The sequence below is a fragment of the Oreochromis niloticus genome, linkage group LG4, assembly GCF_001858045.2.
Source record: "Oreochromis niloticus isolate F11D_XX linkage group LG4, O_niloticus_UMD_NMBU, whole genome shotgun sequence".
Classification (NCBI taxonomy): domain Eukaryota; kingdom Metazoa; phylum Chordata; class Actinopteri; order Cichliformes; family Cichlidae; genus Oreochromis; species Oreochromis niloticus.
Window position 1 is genome coordinate 31092741 of NC_031969.2, and position 16812 is coordinate 31109552.

General features: G+C 40.5%; 1 protein-coding gene across 3 annotated transcripts in view; it reads left to right on the forward strand.

Moving 5' to 3' along the window:
- The first annotated feature begins 15800 nt into the window (after positions 1–15800).
- Positions 15801–16812, forward strand: part of LOC100705402 (shisa family member 6) — an 85361-nt gene continuing 84349 nt past the window's right edge. Inside the window, exon 1 of one of the 3 annotated variants that reach the window (XM_025906453.1) lies at positions 15801–16542. The gene's annotated coding sequence lies outside the window, so the exon portion shown is untranslated. The remainder of the gene's footprint in view (positions 16543–16812) is intronic. The other 2 variants (XM_019357619.2, XM_025906452.1) reach the window with 2 other exon arrangements.

Consider the following 16812-nt stretch of genomic DNA (forward strand, 5'->3'; position numbering starts at 1 on the left):
AATTGCAAAATGGACCTTAATCATAAGTATTTGCAAAGAGTTCTGCTTCAAATTTGTGGAAGTACCTGCTAGGTAAGCAAAGTAGCTCCAGAACACTGGTGGCCCATTGAGGAGGGAAATTATGCTGGTGATAAGCTCTGAGTCAGCAGTTTTAAGGTTTAGTTTGGCTAAAAGTATTGCGAGAGTCAGCTCTCTCAGATGGAACCAGGCAGAACACTCCTAACACCACACGTATGTGATTTTTACCATTTAGCAAGTTCTGATCTGGTCACCACTTGCAAGAATGAACTAAGCTCAGTACAGCAGGGACCTGGGAGTGACCAGCAGACTGAGAGACCCTGCATAACATAAAACACAGTAAGAACAGCTGCAATGGGAGCAGCAGAGCTTGGAGAATGAGAGTGGTGAATTCTGTACCGTGGTGCCTGCAGAATTACGCACTACAGCATCTCCGTGTAGGGAAAAACCTCTGAGCCAAACGTCTCCCACCACATGCTGTGGGCTCCTTACACAGGATTTCTTAATGAATCCACTGTGATGTCCTGAAATGACATTACAGAATGGTGCACTTAAGCTATATGCTGTCAACACAAGAAATGTTTGCAGAGATGTTTAAGAGAAGAGCCTGAACGGGACACAGTTATGCAGCGGGTGCCTGGAATACAGTACATGTTGGGTATGACAACATGTGTTTGTGTTGCGTAAAAAAGACACAACCACAAAATCCTGGAAGATCCAGGAGCTGCACAGCTACATGGCTGAATCTAGACAGCATTATAGTAAGATAAGGCTGACAGGCCTTCATTTCTGATTGAAGTCAGAGAAATGACTCTTAGACTGAGCATAAGCCCGGTCTGTTTAAAAAAAACTGGCCACTAACCAGAAAGAAGGCTTAAGAGATTCCTCTTCTCATAATACACGTCAAGTCCTTATTGCCTCCAGGTTATTAAAAGTAAATGTTATATTGACATTTCAATCACTCAGCCTTATTGCTTTCTCCAAGACACTGACAGCGAACACTTGCATCTGAGGACGTTTTATTTGGACTTTTGTTTCGGCTAAAAGCAAACCTTATGCTGTCTAAGCAAAGGTCACGTGCAGAGCTGCAAATGTTGTTGTGGCCCACCCTTGCTGTGGATACCAGGGTCTTCACAACGATGACTAGAGCGCTCCCTTCAGAGTGTCTTTTCAGGTTAAACAGCCTACTGTAAATTCCAGCTGGTGGTTTTCCTGCACACGCACAGTGTTGAAGAATTTAATGCAACAATGCGGCCAGCGATATTTTTCATTTCCTATTTTCTGCCGCTGCGCAACATATCCGAGTGTAAGATGATAGTTTAATTGAAAATATGTCACTTTTTTCACCAGCAGGAATGTGTTTATGAAACCCTGAGCATCTATGCCATCCTTAATAAACCACCAGTTCCTCTCAGTCTGTGCCCAGTGACAGTTTCCAAAGCTGTGACATTTATATCCAAATGGTAATTGATTCAGAGGAAGCTGTTAGTATGCAGCTACAATTTAACAATTCTCCTCTTGAGGGGGGGGATCAAGCCCCGGAAAGCAAAGAAAGGATTCTCTCTTTTCTTTTTTGCCATTGGAGGTTGTTGTTTTCTGTGTTTAAAACAGCCCACCCAGCCCCCTCCATCCCCACCCAGCCCCCCTGAGAAGGCAGAGAAGACTGGAAAGAGAGAGGTGGCTTGTTTTCCACATTTTGCTTCCTAACTTGACACACACACACACACACACACACACACACACACACACCTCGTGTGGAGGGATGCTGCTGAGGTTGTTATTGATTGGATGCCACTGACAGAATGGACTTTGTCACAGGCAGTCCTCCCCACTCAGGCTGCAGGCTGTGTTTACTGGTGCGTCTTACCGGCGAAGTCGAGGCACCAACACCAACAACAACAACAGCAACACAAGGGACAGACAAGCAGCAGTAATCCTCCCCAGATATGGTAAAGCCTGCTGAACAGAAATAATGGCATCGCGTCCAGCGTGCTGACTGCATGCAGGCCCTGCAAAATTGCCAGAGCTGTCACTCATGATTACCACTCGTGAGCACTAGCCACGGACAGTTACAATTATGACACGCTTAACGAGAACAAATGAAGCGATGATTGGCCATATAATGTGACCTCCAGCTACTGACGGCCGAGCTCATCGCGTGTCCTCACTCTTATCGTTCAGCAGCTGCTAACGCAGATGAAAGCCATCACTTCTCATGAGCCGGGCTGTTAACAACAAAAAAACCAGCAAAAACTTTGGTGCATCTGTGGCTCGTTTTCCACTCCCGAGGACTTTTCCCTTCATTACAACCATCCAGGGCTTCTCTGTAAGCTGTCGCCCCAACATTCAATTTGAGGTCGGGTTGGAACAAAGGTAAAATGAGTTTACCACTACAATCTTAGCTAAACAAGACAAATTAACTGTGTTTTTCACTTTGCTCTAATCTAATTTATCCCCTCCCCCACCTCCTACCCCGTCATTCATTAGTGTTGTGCGAGTGATGAAAAGAAGGAAATCATCAGCTCTCTCAGTTGTAAGGCCTTTATTTCCTCCGGCTTCTTTCCTTCCACTCCATTTTCTCTCAGAGGCACACAAAATGAATGTCATTCGAACTTAGGAAATGTGCTCTGCTTGAGCTTGGTCGGGAAAATGGAAGCAAAGGTTGCTGCCTTCTAACATTTGGTGGTTGTTGTTAACCCCAAAGCACCACCTTTACCTGAACTCGAACAAAACGTGACAGAGAATAAAAAGTCAAAAAGAAGACTTGAAAGTGTGCAGCCATAAACTACATCAGAGGGAAGCTCTCCAGATGGTTTTGTATGCTGGAGTAAAATCTGACTGTACATTTTTTACATTCATCATTCCAACAATTTTAACAGGATCTCCAACACCACCAGCTTAAATACAGCTGTAAACCCTGACAGAGGCTCCATCGTGTTTTACAGATGACTGTAGACGCTCACTGTTGTACGTCTCTGCTGATCTCCTCCTCTGTACACACTGACAATGATTTGAACCAAAAGTCTCAAGTTTGGATTCATCACTCCATCAAACCTGTTGCCCCTGAGTTTCAGTCCGGGATACCCTCCCTTCCTGAGAAACTGCTTCTTGGCAGCCACACTTCCACTGAGACTATTTCGAACGGTCTAGGTTAGGGGTGAGGAAATCCAGGCCTCAGGGGCCGGTGTCCTGCAGATTTTAGATATCACCTTGGGTCGGCACACCTGAATAAAATGATTAGTTCATTACCAGGCCTCTGGAGAACTTCAAGACATGTCGAGGAGGTAGTTTAGCCATTTAAATCAGCTGTGTTGGATCAAGGACACATCTAAAACCTGCAGGACACCGGCCCTCGAGGCCTGGAGTTGGACACCCCTGGTTTAGGGGAACAGTCGCTGTATCTGCTGAAGGTCCAGATGCATCTATTTCCTGGATTTTTTTTCTTTCCTTATTTCTTAAGGACACAACGTTCAGATTTGCTGTAGATATTGAGTTTTTTAGGCCTGCCACTTCTTTTATCCTCCATTTGCCCAGTTTCCTCAAATTTCCTAATTTTCCACCACATGCCACATGCCAGGTTTTCAGCTAGTAGCTCTTTGGACATCACCTTGTATGTCCAAAGGTATTCTTTTATTTATGTCAAACTATGTCGACCAGTGTTGGGCCCATGAGGCATTTTTGCAGAGATTCAACTAAAAAATAAAAGAGAAAGAACAAATGATGTGTGTTTGTGACAGGCTCCTGGTAACAAAGTGCCTGAAGTTGGTTTTTGGTGATGTTGTGTGATGGTCCTGGGTTATTTTGACCCAGCGCTCTCAGTTTTCTTATGTATCTGTATCATGTTAAGTTCATTTGTTGTTCTAAGAATTCTATGGTTCCTAGGTTGTTCTGTTTAGTTTAGTTTATTAGATTCCCCCTTGTGTCTTTGCCCCCTGTCTCCCTCTGTGTGTCGCGTCCTCCCTCTTGGCTGCGTTTCCTCGTGTGCCTCTTCGCAGTATTAGTTATTAATTTCCCAGTTTAGTGTTGTACCGCCTTTTCCCCCATTCAGCAAATAAAGCTGCATTTTGAGTTGAAATCCAGCTTTCCATGAGTTTGTATTTGGGTCCAATTCCTGCCTGCACACAGCTAGTTCATGACATGTTGTCTGTTATGTGTGGACATGAGGGGTTTGTTATTTGTTTATTTATTTAGACTGAATGATTTGTAGGAAAATGGTCAGGTGTAAGGACAGGACTAAAGATGAGTGAAAAAGTAACCAGTGTCCAAAGATAAAGTTTGAAAGACCTTCAGAAATCCTGGAGATTTATTGAGACCACCTAAAAAATAAGAGGGTCTTGCTAGTTGGATGCAAGACTTTTGCGCATACTGTATACAGTCTTTGAGATCTATATCTCAGGGTGCAATAATTACTGTTTATTACATAAATATTTGTTCCTAACTGTGTAGAGCAGAAACGTATCAGCGCCTTCTTCTTGACTGGAGTGCTTGACATTAAAACTCTTCTTTGTTTTCCCACCAGCTGATGGCCAGATGTCTTCTCATAAATACTCATTTGTTCGACACAAAACAGCTGTGATGGTGTGATGCGCGCGCGCGCACACACACACACACACACACACACACACACACACACACACACACACACACACACACACACACACACACACACACACACACACACACACACAGCTGCTCCTCGACTTTCTGTTTTGATTTTGACTTTGCAATCATTGATCTCCTCTGAGAAAACTCTATGAGCCGTTTTCTCTCCTTCCCTTCCTGCACTTTGTGTTTTTCAGACGTGAGAAAAACAAGATATGGACTTAAGGTAAAGAACCAAACACAGAGGCTAAGAGTTTTAATTTCCCTCGACCCTAGTTTGCATTCTTTAGGAAGTCATTAAGTATTCTTTAAGGTGTAACTCATCCAGTCACTGAGGTCCAAATTAGAAGTTTTAGTGTAGCTTATAATCCCCTTCTATGCATCATAGAGCAGTGAGATGTGTCAAATTGAAACAAATTACAGGAATCAGCGCACCAAGAAGTCTCTCTGGCTGACAAAAAGATGGAAATGCACTTCTTAAATGTTCTGCGCCATTCTGTTAGTTGCTCCCCTGTTATCATAAACTCCACATCTACAGAAGAACTTATTCAAGCGTAGAGCTCCTGTTAAAACAACAAACCAAAAAAATTTGTAACACTAATTTAACCTTTAACTAACACTGTTTCAGTGTAACTACTTAGAACCTGGAGAAGGTGCTGAAACTCTGAGAAGTTCTCTTTTTTTGGGGGGGGGGGGGGGGGTGAAAAACTCTTCAACTTGATTCAGTTTTATTTATATAGTGTCAAATCACAACAGATGGTCAACTCAAGGTGTTTTATATTATAAGCTAAAAACCCTAAAATAGTGCAGAGAAGACCCGAACAATCAAACAACCCCATGTGAGCAAACTTGGTGACAGTGGGAAGGAAAAACTCCCTTTTAACAGGAAGAAACGTCCAGCAGAACCAGACTGAGGGAGGGCGGGGCCATCTGCCACGACTGGTTGGGGGTGGGGGGAGGAAGACAGGACAGAAAACACATCGTGGAAGAGATCAATAATAACTAATGATGAAATGATTATATGCACACACATAGTGAGTGAATAAAGGTAAGTGAAGAAGAAGCAGGAAGGACTCTAACTTTATGGCGAGTCAAAAAGGAAAGTAAGTGCTCTGGTTAGATTGCACTGTGGGGCTCTTACAAATAACCTTATGGCGCTCACCTCTCATTGGTTAAATTTAGAAAAAGTACTTTTTTGCTTTGTTTGAAATGTGTTTAGTCCAATATCCAAAGTGCCTGAACTGAACTGGACTCTGCTGTGTTCTTTTGAGTGAAATAAGATGTTGATTCATCTTCTTGGATCCACAGTGGATCCTTTCTCTCAGTCACTGCCATCAACAGGTTGAAGTTTGCTGTAGAGGTGGACACACCAGCCATCTTAGTTCCCTTCTGTTGTTGTTGTCCTTTTTATTTGACATATCACATGATGTTTGAAACTGCAAAAGTATGACATCCCTGTGTTATTGTGGTCAAAGCCAAAATGTGAATGAAGGCCAATCAGATTTCTTCTTCTGTACACATTAACTCCACCTTATACTTTTCCAAAGTTCCCAAAATGGGTCAAATGATGCAGAATATTCAATTTATTTTTATTTCTTTGGGTGTTAAAATACTTAGAGTGCTCAGACTTTCTATAACTGTGAAGCTGTTTAATAACCGTGGAAAGAAAAGGCTTGATACGCTAACAGCCGATGTCCTTTATCATTTTTAAGGTCAAGCATCTCTCAGCCTTAGCTTGTGCTAAACCAATGCCTTCATCATCAATCAGTTTGTGCTTTTCATGGATTGGATCCAGCTGAGTGCTGCTTTTCCCCAATATCGTGATTGTTATTGCTTTCACCACCAGCGTGTGACCTGTGATGGCCTGCAGCCAAGTGTAAAGCGGTAACCTTTGCCCTTTCTTTATTGTATTCTGTTGACCAACCATAACAAATTTGATCAGTCTAGATTTTCAGGTAATTTCTCCTGGAAGACGGTCTTAGTAAACTTAGTGCAACTGCTCATTCGTGTGAAAAATGACCAAAACAGTTGTGTCAACTGCGAAAAAGGACAGCAGTGGAGCGAAGTTAAAAACCCCGACTCTTTTCTAACCTCTGGACACCTGGCTGGCGGTGCATCGGTCGTGAAAATTGGTTTGTTGGGATTGGATAATTGAAGAAATAGCTGCACGCACTGCCCTCTCCAAGTACTGGAACGGTCTGTGGATCCATTTGACCATGGAACAATCCTTTTTGAATGACTATACTGCAAGCTTGACTCATTTAACAACAGATTCCTTCACGCCCTGTCACATAGAAACATCCCCTTAAACCGGAAAAAGGATGAAATTCCCGACTAATTTCGTGTTTGTTTTAATGCCACTCACTGTATCATTTATTTTAGATGCAGTTTATGCAGTTTAACCATGACTAAACAGAACACTACAGTAGTTCTTGAGGACGCACTTGCTGCTTGCTGCAGTTGCAGAGACACGTTGTATTTCCTTATCGAGAGAGTTGCTGTAGGGTGCAAACCTGGATCCATAATTTCCATAATATTTCTTGGATATGCTTTAACACTAACTCCAAGTCTGAGTCATTGTTAATCTTTTGGAAAACAAAATACAAGTTCATATATTCAATAAAGACTGAGACTGACAGGAAGTGGTGATGATGGAAGGTGAAAGGTGAACATCAAAATTAATCTCGTGGATTTCAAGAACCTGGATTTCTTCTTAAGGACAGGGGATCTCTTCCACACTAAATCCTAATACACTGATTTAAATAAACAGTATTACATGGCAGCAGTGTGAAAAACTCTTGAGTCACTGGGAAAATAGTTAAGAAGTGCAGGATTTATTGAAACATCTGCAAACATACATGGAAATATTACATGGCAGACTAAATGTTCTTACAATTCTAATCAGCTTCAAAGTCAGTATTTGGCACGACCGCCTTTATTCTTAAACACAGCCTGAACTCTCTTAGCCAGATTTCTTGTACTTTCTTGAAGCAAAAATTCAAAGATGGATTCATCATTCTTTTAAAGCTGTTGATGGTGATTTTCATACCTCAGCCTTTTCTCCCTGTTTCCCTTCCTTACGAATGTCTTCTTGACAGCCGCCCTGCCCATTTGTGATGAGGCTTAAGTGAACGGCTGAAGGTCCAGACGCATCTCTCAGGTCCTGTGTCAGGTCATTGCTGGATTTCTTTCCAGCTTCTTAAAGACATGACTTTCAGATAGTGTTCATCTGCTGTAGATTTTTTAGGCCTAACACTTCTTTTTTGTGTGTCCATACTGCGAACGGTGCTGATTACAAGAAACAAGTCACAACATCGAAACTCTGGCTCCCTGGAAACAAAATAAAAAGAAATGAGGCATAAGTGCAGACTTTCACAGTTTTGCATAGGGAAAAAAGTACTCGGCCACCTACATATGACATCTACACGACCTGCTTGGCTATAGAAACCATTGCCGTGAAGCTCCTGGCACTCAGTTTTTGTACAGATGTGAGTGCTGGAGGATGTTTGGAGCTCTGCAGTTATCTAAATGCAGTGGGTTGGCCACACTTGCGCACTATGTGTCTCAGCACCCTACTCTAACTTTATGTGGTCTGTCACTTTGTGGGTGACTGCTGTAGTTCCTCAGTGCTTCCACTTACAGCACTTATAGCCGACAGTGGAGAGTAGAACATCGAAAGGACCATCCTTTCACATATGTTTGTAAAGGCAGACTGCATAGCTAGGTGCTTGATTTTATACACCTGTGGCAATGGGACTCAAAGATGAAGAGATGTGACTCAGTACTTTTCCCCATATAACGTAAATTCAAGGAGTAACAACTACACGGAGAAAACTTCATCAGTTTTCTCAAAATTGGTGTGTTCCCTGCAGAGCTCAAGGAGCACTCCTTATGAAACAGGGCAAAAAAGCTGCTATTTTCCTCATTTGCATGATATTTGGTAAATAATTCATCAGATCAGCGGGATCTCTTCCACATGGGAACAAAAGTTTTGATGACAGAGTGTCGATGCTCTCCGAGTTCACCCCACCTGTCATCAACATTATCTGTTGGTTGCACTCTTTTACTCTCTCTCAAGAGAGATTTGAAGTTAATTATGCCAAAGAAAGGAAAAAATGTCAATCTGAATTATTATTATTAATATTTTATTTATTTATTTATTACTTATTATTTTTCATCTGTGGAGTTAAAAGAAACAATAAGTGTCATTATTGTTGCAAATTTCATGAAAAAAGACCTCATGTCTTCAATTTAGGTAAATATTGAGTGAGATTCTTTGATATAGGATAAAGAGACATAGTAGAAAATATACCACTGTAAAATAAAACTGACTTATTTATTCATATATTATTTATGAATGTAAATTATGAGATAAAATTAACTTATGACTTATTTATGTCTCTTTAACACTGAAATGCCACATATTCAAAAATATTAATGTTTAAGCCCAAAATGCTGACTTTAAGTAATTTGATTACATGTAAAATTTTCACGTAATTCTGTTACTTGAGTACAGTTTAAAATATTAAATTGAATCTGGTCAAATAAAATTTCCTCGACTGGTATGGACTTGGTTCATGCATAGCATATTTTCCTTAATAATTAATTATTTGAATAATATAAATTGAATAAATTCAACATATGTTAAGTGACAGATTCTGATGAATACATTTTTCAGCATACAGACTGAATGTGTGGATATTTCTAATTAGCATTGGGGGGATTTTAAATTGTTTTATGGAAACTCAAACACCTGCCAGGTGGGTTGATATGAGCAGCCGGCTCTCTTTGGTGGCACACATCAAACCAGCTTTTAAGTTTTCAATTCACATCCAACGTCAAGCTTTTGAAAGATGTCGGGGCAGTCTGGCTCATTAACAAAGGCAACAGAATGGACCCTTGAACAGGACTGATGTCAAAGGAGAGCAATTCCCTCCTGCACCAGAAGTGGGGCAGACATTTTGGATGGTGCTCTGAGCTCAGTCAAATCAAGACCCACATAAAATCCCTGATTGAAAGACAAAATATAGACCAGCTGGATACTAGAGAGTGAATATGGAGCAAATATCTGTGATACTAATCAACATAACAATTACCAGGCGAGCGCTTTCAAGATTATCCCCTCTGTGGGGTGAAAGGCGATTATTTTTACGGCGTGATTGTTTAGCGCTCGTGGTGTGGAAAGCCGACTCGGAGCTCGAGAGCTCCTCGGTGTCATTTATTATTATTTATTTCATTTGTCTGTGGAAATACGGTCTCATTATTCTTCAGCCAATTCCGACCCCGTCGTTACCTGTCAGCTCTTTTTGCTGAAACTAGCTTTGCACACTAGAAGCTGTTTAACACTAATGGACAATCCCTCTTGCTTTTGTGCTCAACATGCCATCTGATGTGCCATTTTGACTGACAGAGGAATGGAGGGCCAATTTGCAAATGCCGTCTTCCAGAGCATCCACTGTGGAAAGACATTCATCAAAAGCTCTGTGCCCCTTTTCTTGTCTTCTTGTCATATTATCTGTACAGTGCTGTCAGGGGCACTGCAGAGTTGATCATACCATATATCAAAGGTCTGCATGGGTAGATCACTTGAATGATGTAAAGGATGGGTGGGCAATTAACTTCCTCTTCTCTCTTTTTTTATTCTTTTATCTGGAACTTGGAGTTAGCGGTGTGGGATAAAGTGCTTTAGACAACTGACAAGTCAAGTAAGGGCAGGGAATTAAACACCACTAACACGGTGCAAAGTGTGCAAGTTTTAATATCTGCTCAGGTATCTTAGCAAAAGACACAGTCAAGCTGCTACATTTATACGATGTTACTGTAGTTATATTAATTGGCTGTAATAATTGCAATAATGATAGGCACTGCCCTGAGAATTAAATTTCAAAAATATCATTAAACTTTAAATAGAAAAATTTATGAAACCATTTGTACTCGACTGTAAAATGTTGATTTTAGAGCTCAAGTGGAAACTTTTAACATGGGAGTTTACCGATGTGACTCGCTTTTGGACCCAGACTCAGGTGGCCACTAGAGGGACTCTGGCATTTTGGCACAATTGATTTTTGGCTTCATTTTTCCTGTCTCTGAGGTTGCTGCCTGGTAGCAGCCAAATGCTAATGTGTGCCCTGCATAATCATCTAATTTACTCTGAAGGGGATGCTAGTTTACAAAATAAACATCATGTTGCTTCAAAGAAGATTTTAAAGTTGAAACTGAGACCATAAACACATCGGGAAAGTGTTTACCGAAGTGAACAGTGGAGCCATTTTTTTCCAAAGACTTCTATACACTTATATTTCTTTTTGCTCTCAGGGCAGCTGCCCTCTGCTGGCCAGCAGAGAGAATGCAGGTTTCAGGCGCTTCACTTCTTCACAAGTCAGCTACCTCAAAATTTTACATACTAGTACAGCTCAAATATTTTATGTTGTGATATTTTTTTATCTTAATTTTTAAACAATATTCATTATATATAAAGCCAAATATTTCAAAACTTTAAAAAAAATAATAATTTGGATAATTATAGCTTATAGATTATGACAATCAGATATATGTTGTTTGAGTAAGTTACTGTTCAGACGGTATCAGTACCTCTTAGTCTGTGTCAGTACACACAAACATAACCATGGAGAAGACAGCTCACCTGACAGCTGTCTGGATGAAGATGACTGACACCACAAGAAGGCTAAGCCACAGGTCATTGCTGAAAAGCCTGGCTGTTCACAGTGTGCTGTACCGAAGCATATCAATGGAAAAATTGACTAGAAGGGGAAAAAATGTGGTGCACAAGCATGAAAAAGCACACCAGCATATAGGACGACAGCAACTTTGACAGGACTGTCAAGCAAAGTCGATTCAAGAGTTCGGACAGCTTCACAAAGAGCGGACTGAGGCGGGTATCAGAGCATCAAGACCAACGACATCCATTCATTTTCAGAAAGAAGTTACAATCATGAACCAGAGACAACAACAGAACCATCTTAACTGAACTAAGGAGAAACAGAACTGAACAGCTGCTCAGTGCCTGAAGGAAAAGGGGAGTGTTTAACGTTTCAGCAGTCTGTGATGATTTGGGACGTCACGTCATCTTCTGGTGTTGGTGGTGGTTGAACAACTGTGTCCACAGTGCAAAGCCAATGCCACATGTACCAGGAAACTTTAGAGCACTTCATAGGGCCATCCGAAGACACTGAGTTCTTTTTCCACAGTGCCAAAACTACCACCAGATTGTTTGCTGATCATACTGTGCTTATGTTGCCTGATAATTCAACTGACCTGAACCCCACAGAGACTCTACTGTCAAGAATAAGGTGAGAAATGTCAAATGCAAAACTGTAGACAAGCTGAGGGCTTCATGGTAATGGAAGATGTTCAGAAGCTCAGAAATATTATTTTTGAATGATCATGGGAAGTATTTGAATAATTTGAGATATGTGATTTGTGATACACATGAGATACAGCCATGGTACAATAAAAAGTTTAAAGTTTTACATAAAGACATACTAAAATGATCTACTGGGTCTTTAAATTGAGTAAATACAACCTGAGCTTTATTGAGGTTAACAAAAACTAGGCTTTTTAGGACCAGAACCCAAGTGCTTGAAACAGGAAGAAGAATGAATGACCTATTTATTTAGGCTAATGGACAGAGACTAAAACAAAGTCCATATCATGAAGCACAAAATCCAAAATATCTCAGAAAAAAAAACACGTCAGCAGGATAACAGACACAGGATAATCAGGTGACCGCAGCTGGGAAAACGAGACAATCAGGGAAAATGACAGACAGAAAATAAAACTTGAGACAAGACACAAGAGACATGCACTAACAAAGTAAAACAAGCAGTGACAAAACACTAAGTCAAAATACTCTTACAGCAGCTTGACACTAAGGAATACTGCTGACTAGGGAAATAACTCAAAATAACAAACTCACAGCTCATGATAAAATTTCAGAAGCAGTGTCTGGAAGAACTAAGAAGATGCTCTGATTTGGAAGCTTGTAGTACGACTCTCCGAAGCAACAATGTAATGCCCATTCTTCTTTAGTGTTGCTTCAATTCACTGAAGTTTTGCTGTGTGTATTTGTTTACACGCAGCTCTTTTAATGCCCGTCAGGTTGAAGCCTGGACTCTGGTTGGGACTCTGAAACATTCTTTTGCAGATTTGGTGATGTGCTTGGGATTCCTGTCATGTTATATGACTCAGTTTTGCCAAGCTTTTGACTGAAAGACGGCCTCGCAAAGATCACTTTGTTATACAGTGGAGCTCATGGACAACTCGGTGATTGTGAGGTGCCCACGTCCAAGTCAGCACGCCTTCACCACCGTGCTCACGGTTGGTAGGAGGTGTTTGTGCTGATATTCATCATGACCAAACATCTCCATTGTTAAAGAAATCTTTTGGTTTCCTTCCAAACAAACTGTACTGGTTCACTCTTTTCCTAATTGTGATGAACTTTAACATTTAACATGTCAGCTGAGGCATGTAGTGTATGACATATGGTTTATTTATTTTTATTTTGCAATTACTTTAAGGATTGCAGAGTCTGGCCTTGGAGTGAATTTGCTGGGATGTCCGCTCCTGGAAAGATAAACAACTGTCTTGAATTTTCAATCTTTCTGACTGTAGAATGATGCATTTCAAGTTGTTTGAAAATTGCCTTAATACCCTTCCCAGATTGACGGGCAGCAACAATTCCTTCTCTATTATTGCTGATGTATTTCCTCTTTGGCACACACCTAAATGCTTCCGACTAGCAAACTGCCCAAACTTCACACTTGCCCATAATCAAGTGCAGCACCTGGCTGCTTCTTACCCTCTTTGTTCTCACGAAAGCAGTATAGGTCTACTTAGTGTTTTTACATTCTGCTTTTGTATGTTGCTCATGTTTGTTTTAAAAAAAGATAAATAATCACACAGTGTAATATATCACACCTAATCCTAAGACCTGCTAAGGACCAGATGATTTTTGAAGTCCTGATATGTAAAACTTTAGAAGTGACAAAAGGGTGTACTTTCTAATCATCAAAATTAAACCAAAAAAGCATGAAATGGTGTGTACTGAGTATAGGATACACAAAAAGTATTGCTTGTCACAATATTCTAATGTTATGAGATGGTGCAGTTCATGAAAACAAAAACTGTTTTACATTTAAAAACAACGAAAAACAACAAAAAAATTGTATTTGTCCTAAAATGTCAAATCTGATCTCCCTATCCTTAAAGTGAAATCTGTCACCCTAAGATTCACATGTAATTGTAAAATTCAACTATAGCTGACAGTAATTCACTCCCACATAAAATAAATGTTAACAACTGTTTGTTGTGGATTTAACATTAATAATACTACAAAAAAAAAGCGCACCAGTGATATCAGTTTTATAACTTAAGTGCATTAAATGTTGCAGAGGACCCCATAAATATCATCACCTTGCTGTGTGAAAAATAGAATTGCTATAAAAGTAATAACAGCAGACCTTGGTCAAACAGCATTCACCTTGATCAAATGGCACTCGAGCTGGCTAAAACAAATAAATCTTGGCAGTAGTTTTAGTCTGCACACCAGATGGATGAGCTTTGACATGCTGGATAATAACTGAGTGAATGAGGACAGCAGACTTCATGCAATGACAGCAAAGTATTTGAAAGTCAATTTGATACGGTTTCCTTTTGCTGTCAAATTACCTGTCTGGATGTTTTAATGTGGTAATGCTCACCATCTGCTCTGTCAGATTTGGCCAGAATAAAGCACATATTTTAAAACGATTAAACCTTTGAGAAAATGGGAAAGGCTGAAAGGCTACATTTAAAAAAAAAACAACTTAATTATATTAACTATGTTCCACTCCCGATAGTTCTCCTTTTGAGTGATCTGTTCGTAAAAAATGTTTGCAATATGTTTGTAATAAAGCCCTGCTATCGGGAGATGTAGTATATGTAAAATCCACTGACTACATAAAGAAGATGGACACAAACACTGTGACAGTAGCCGTACTCTCATCGTGAAACTGAGGCGATGTCGGTGTTTTGAAACTAGATGAAAGCAGATGCAGTGTGAGTTTTACTGAGACACTGCATGGTCCAGCTCAATATGACTTTCACTGATACTTCTGGTTTAGCAACCTTTTTAAGCAAAAATGACCATCTTTTTTTTTTTTGTTAAGGTTTAGTCCAGTCCATGTTATCATCAAGGTCATTTTAGTTTTGAGTCTTTATCTGTTCTCATGTGTCTCTCCTTGTGTTTTGTGTCTCCACAGTCTGTCGTGTGTCTCCTGTGTTCCATGTTGTCAAGCTCTTGTTGTCTATGTCCCATTATGTTTCCTGTTTTATTTTGAAGAGTCTCGTGTTCAGTTTTGCTTCTCCAGTGGTGTCATGTTGATTTGTGTCAGCTGTGTTTCCCCAGGTGTTTCCACTTCCCTCATTACCCTTCTGTGTATTTAAGTCCTCTGTCTCTCTCTGTTCATCGTCAGGTTATCTGCTTATCTCACCTCATTTCTATGGATTATTCATGTTTCCACAAGTCTCCATTTTTCATGCTTCTTTTCAGGTTCATGTTAATGTCATACTTTTCTTGTCTCATTCTAGCTGTTCCCAGTTTAGGTTATCATTAAGTCTTTTCCTCAGTTTGCCTTTGCCTTTGTTTTTACCATCAGCCTTAATAAACGGCACACTTCTTGTTATACTTCGTATTCTTTCCTGTTTCTGCTTTTGGGTCCACTCCACAACACACCGGCCATCCCGGCTTTGGCAGAATTCAGGTGTCCTCACCTTTGGAATTCTGCCACTCTGGAAACACAGAAAGCAGCGCACGATCAGGTGTTATGACCTAGACCATAATTGTTCCCTAACAATAAGTAGTTACCAAGTATCTCATGATGTAAAAGTGAAATTACCAGTAAGTGAAAAGTTCAATTGTTTTGATAGTAGTGTAGAAAACACTGAGCTTAGAGTCATCAAGACAAATGCATGAAAGGTAACTTAACATTGGTTTCGCCAGAAATTTGAAGTAAAGTAAATGACTTCAATGGGAAAATGATTTTAGGAAAATCTTTGACACTGAAATTAAATGGCAGCCCGAAGTCATGATTCCCAAAAGCCATATTTAGTAAAACATTCTCAAGTTTGACTTTTAAATTGTCAGATCTGTGAAGCATATCCTGAAAATCAAGTCAGCATTTGTAGAAAATATTTTCTGGGAGCTGCGGTTAACTGAGAAAATGTCATCTTAAAGTCATTTGTTTCCCATCAGTGTACAGAATATTCAAATATGTCAGTCAGATGTTGACATTAAAGTGAAGGAATGAGTAATCTGATTGCAAAAGCAGGATTTCTGAAATACTCTCATATGTATGTGCTTAATATTAACCTTTCTTAAAGCAGTCCTTTCCCTAAATTCAGCTTTTACTCTGAACGTCAAATTAAAACTTCCTCCCCGCTTCAAGATATTTCTGCAGCGCCCAAATCCGTCTCACCTCCCCCTCCACTTGGATGGGCTTTGATTTATAATTCTAAAGTAAACCAGCTGGGGCATGTTTGCATAGACACACGCACGCACACACGCACGCACAGCTTGTGTGCGCACTGATGCGTGAATATACACCAACAGCAGCGCCTCGCCTCTGCAGACAACTTCTAATACACTGTTATCTTTGTGGTTTTTCCACCTCGCGACTTATCGAGTGCAGCCTGCAGGCATATGACCAAAGAAGAGGGGAGCAGAGATGATTGATAATTAAGTGAAGTACCTGTATCGGTGACGTGGGTGGGGAAGACAGAGAGAGAGAGAGAGAGAGAGAGAGAGAGAGAGATGGAAGGAGGCGGGCCGAAGAGGAGAGAGAGGTCTTGCCTCTTGTCTTGCCGAGGCTCTTTGATTCAGTGGCAGTGGCTGAGACAACCCTGTTACCGGCCACTGTTAACCTGGTAAGTCCTCATGTTCTTCTTCTCTCTCTTTAAATCAGACCATTTATCTCTCTTTAGAAACGAGCAGAAGTTACTTTACAGGTCAGGAAGTCGGAAGAAATAAAGTTTATGCATAAAATGGAAACAGACGAGGCGACACAACGCAACGCAGCGGCATATTTGGGATCTCCGTGCAAGTCAAGATTAAGAATTGGTTCTTTTTTAAACCAAAGTAGCCGAAATTGGTGTTTTGAATTATATGAATATAGAAACGGGTCGGTGTTTTTTACT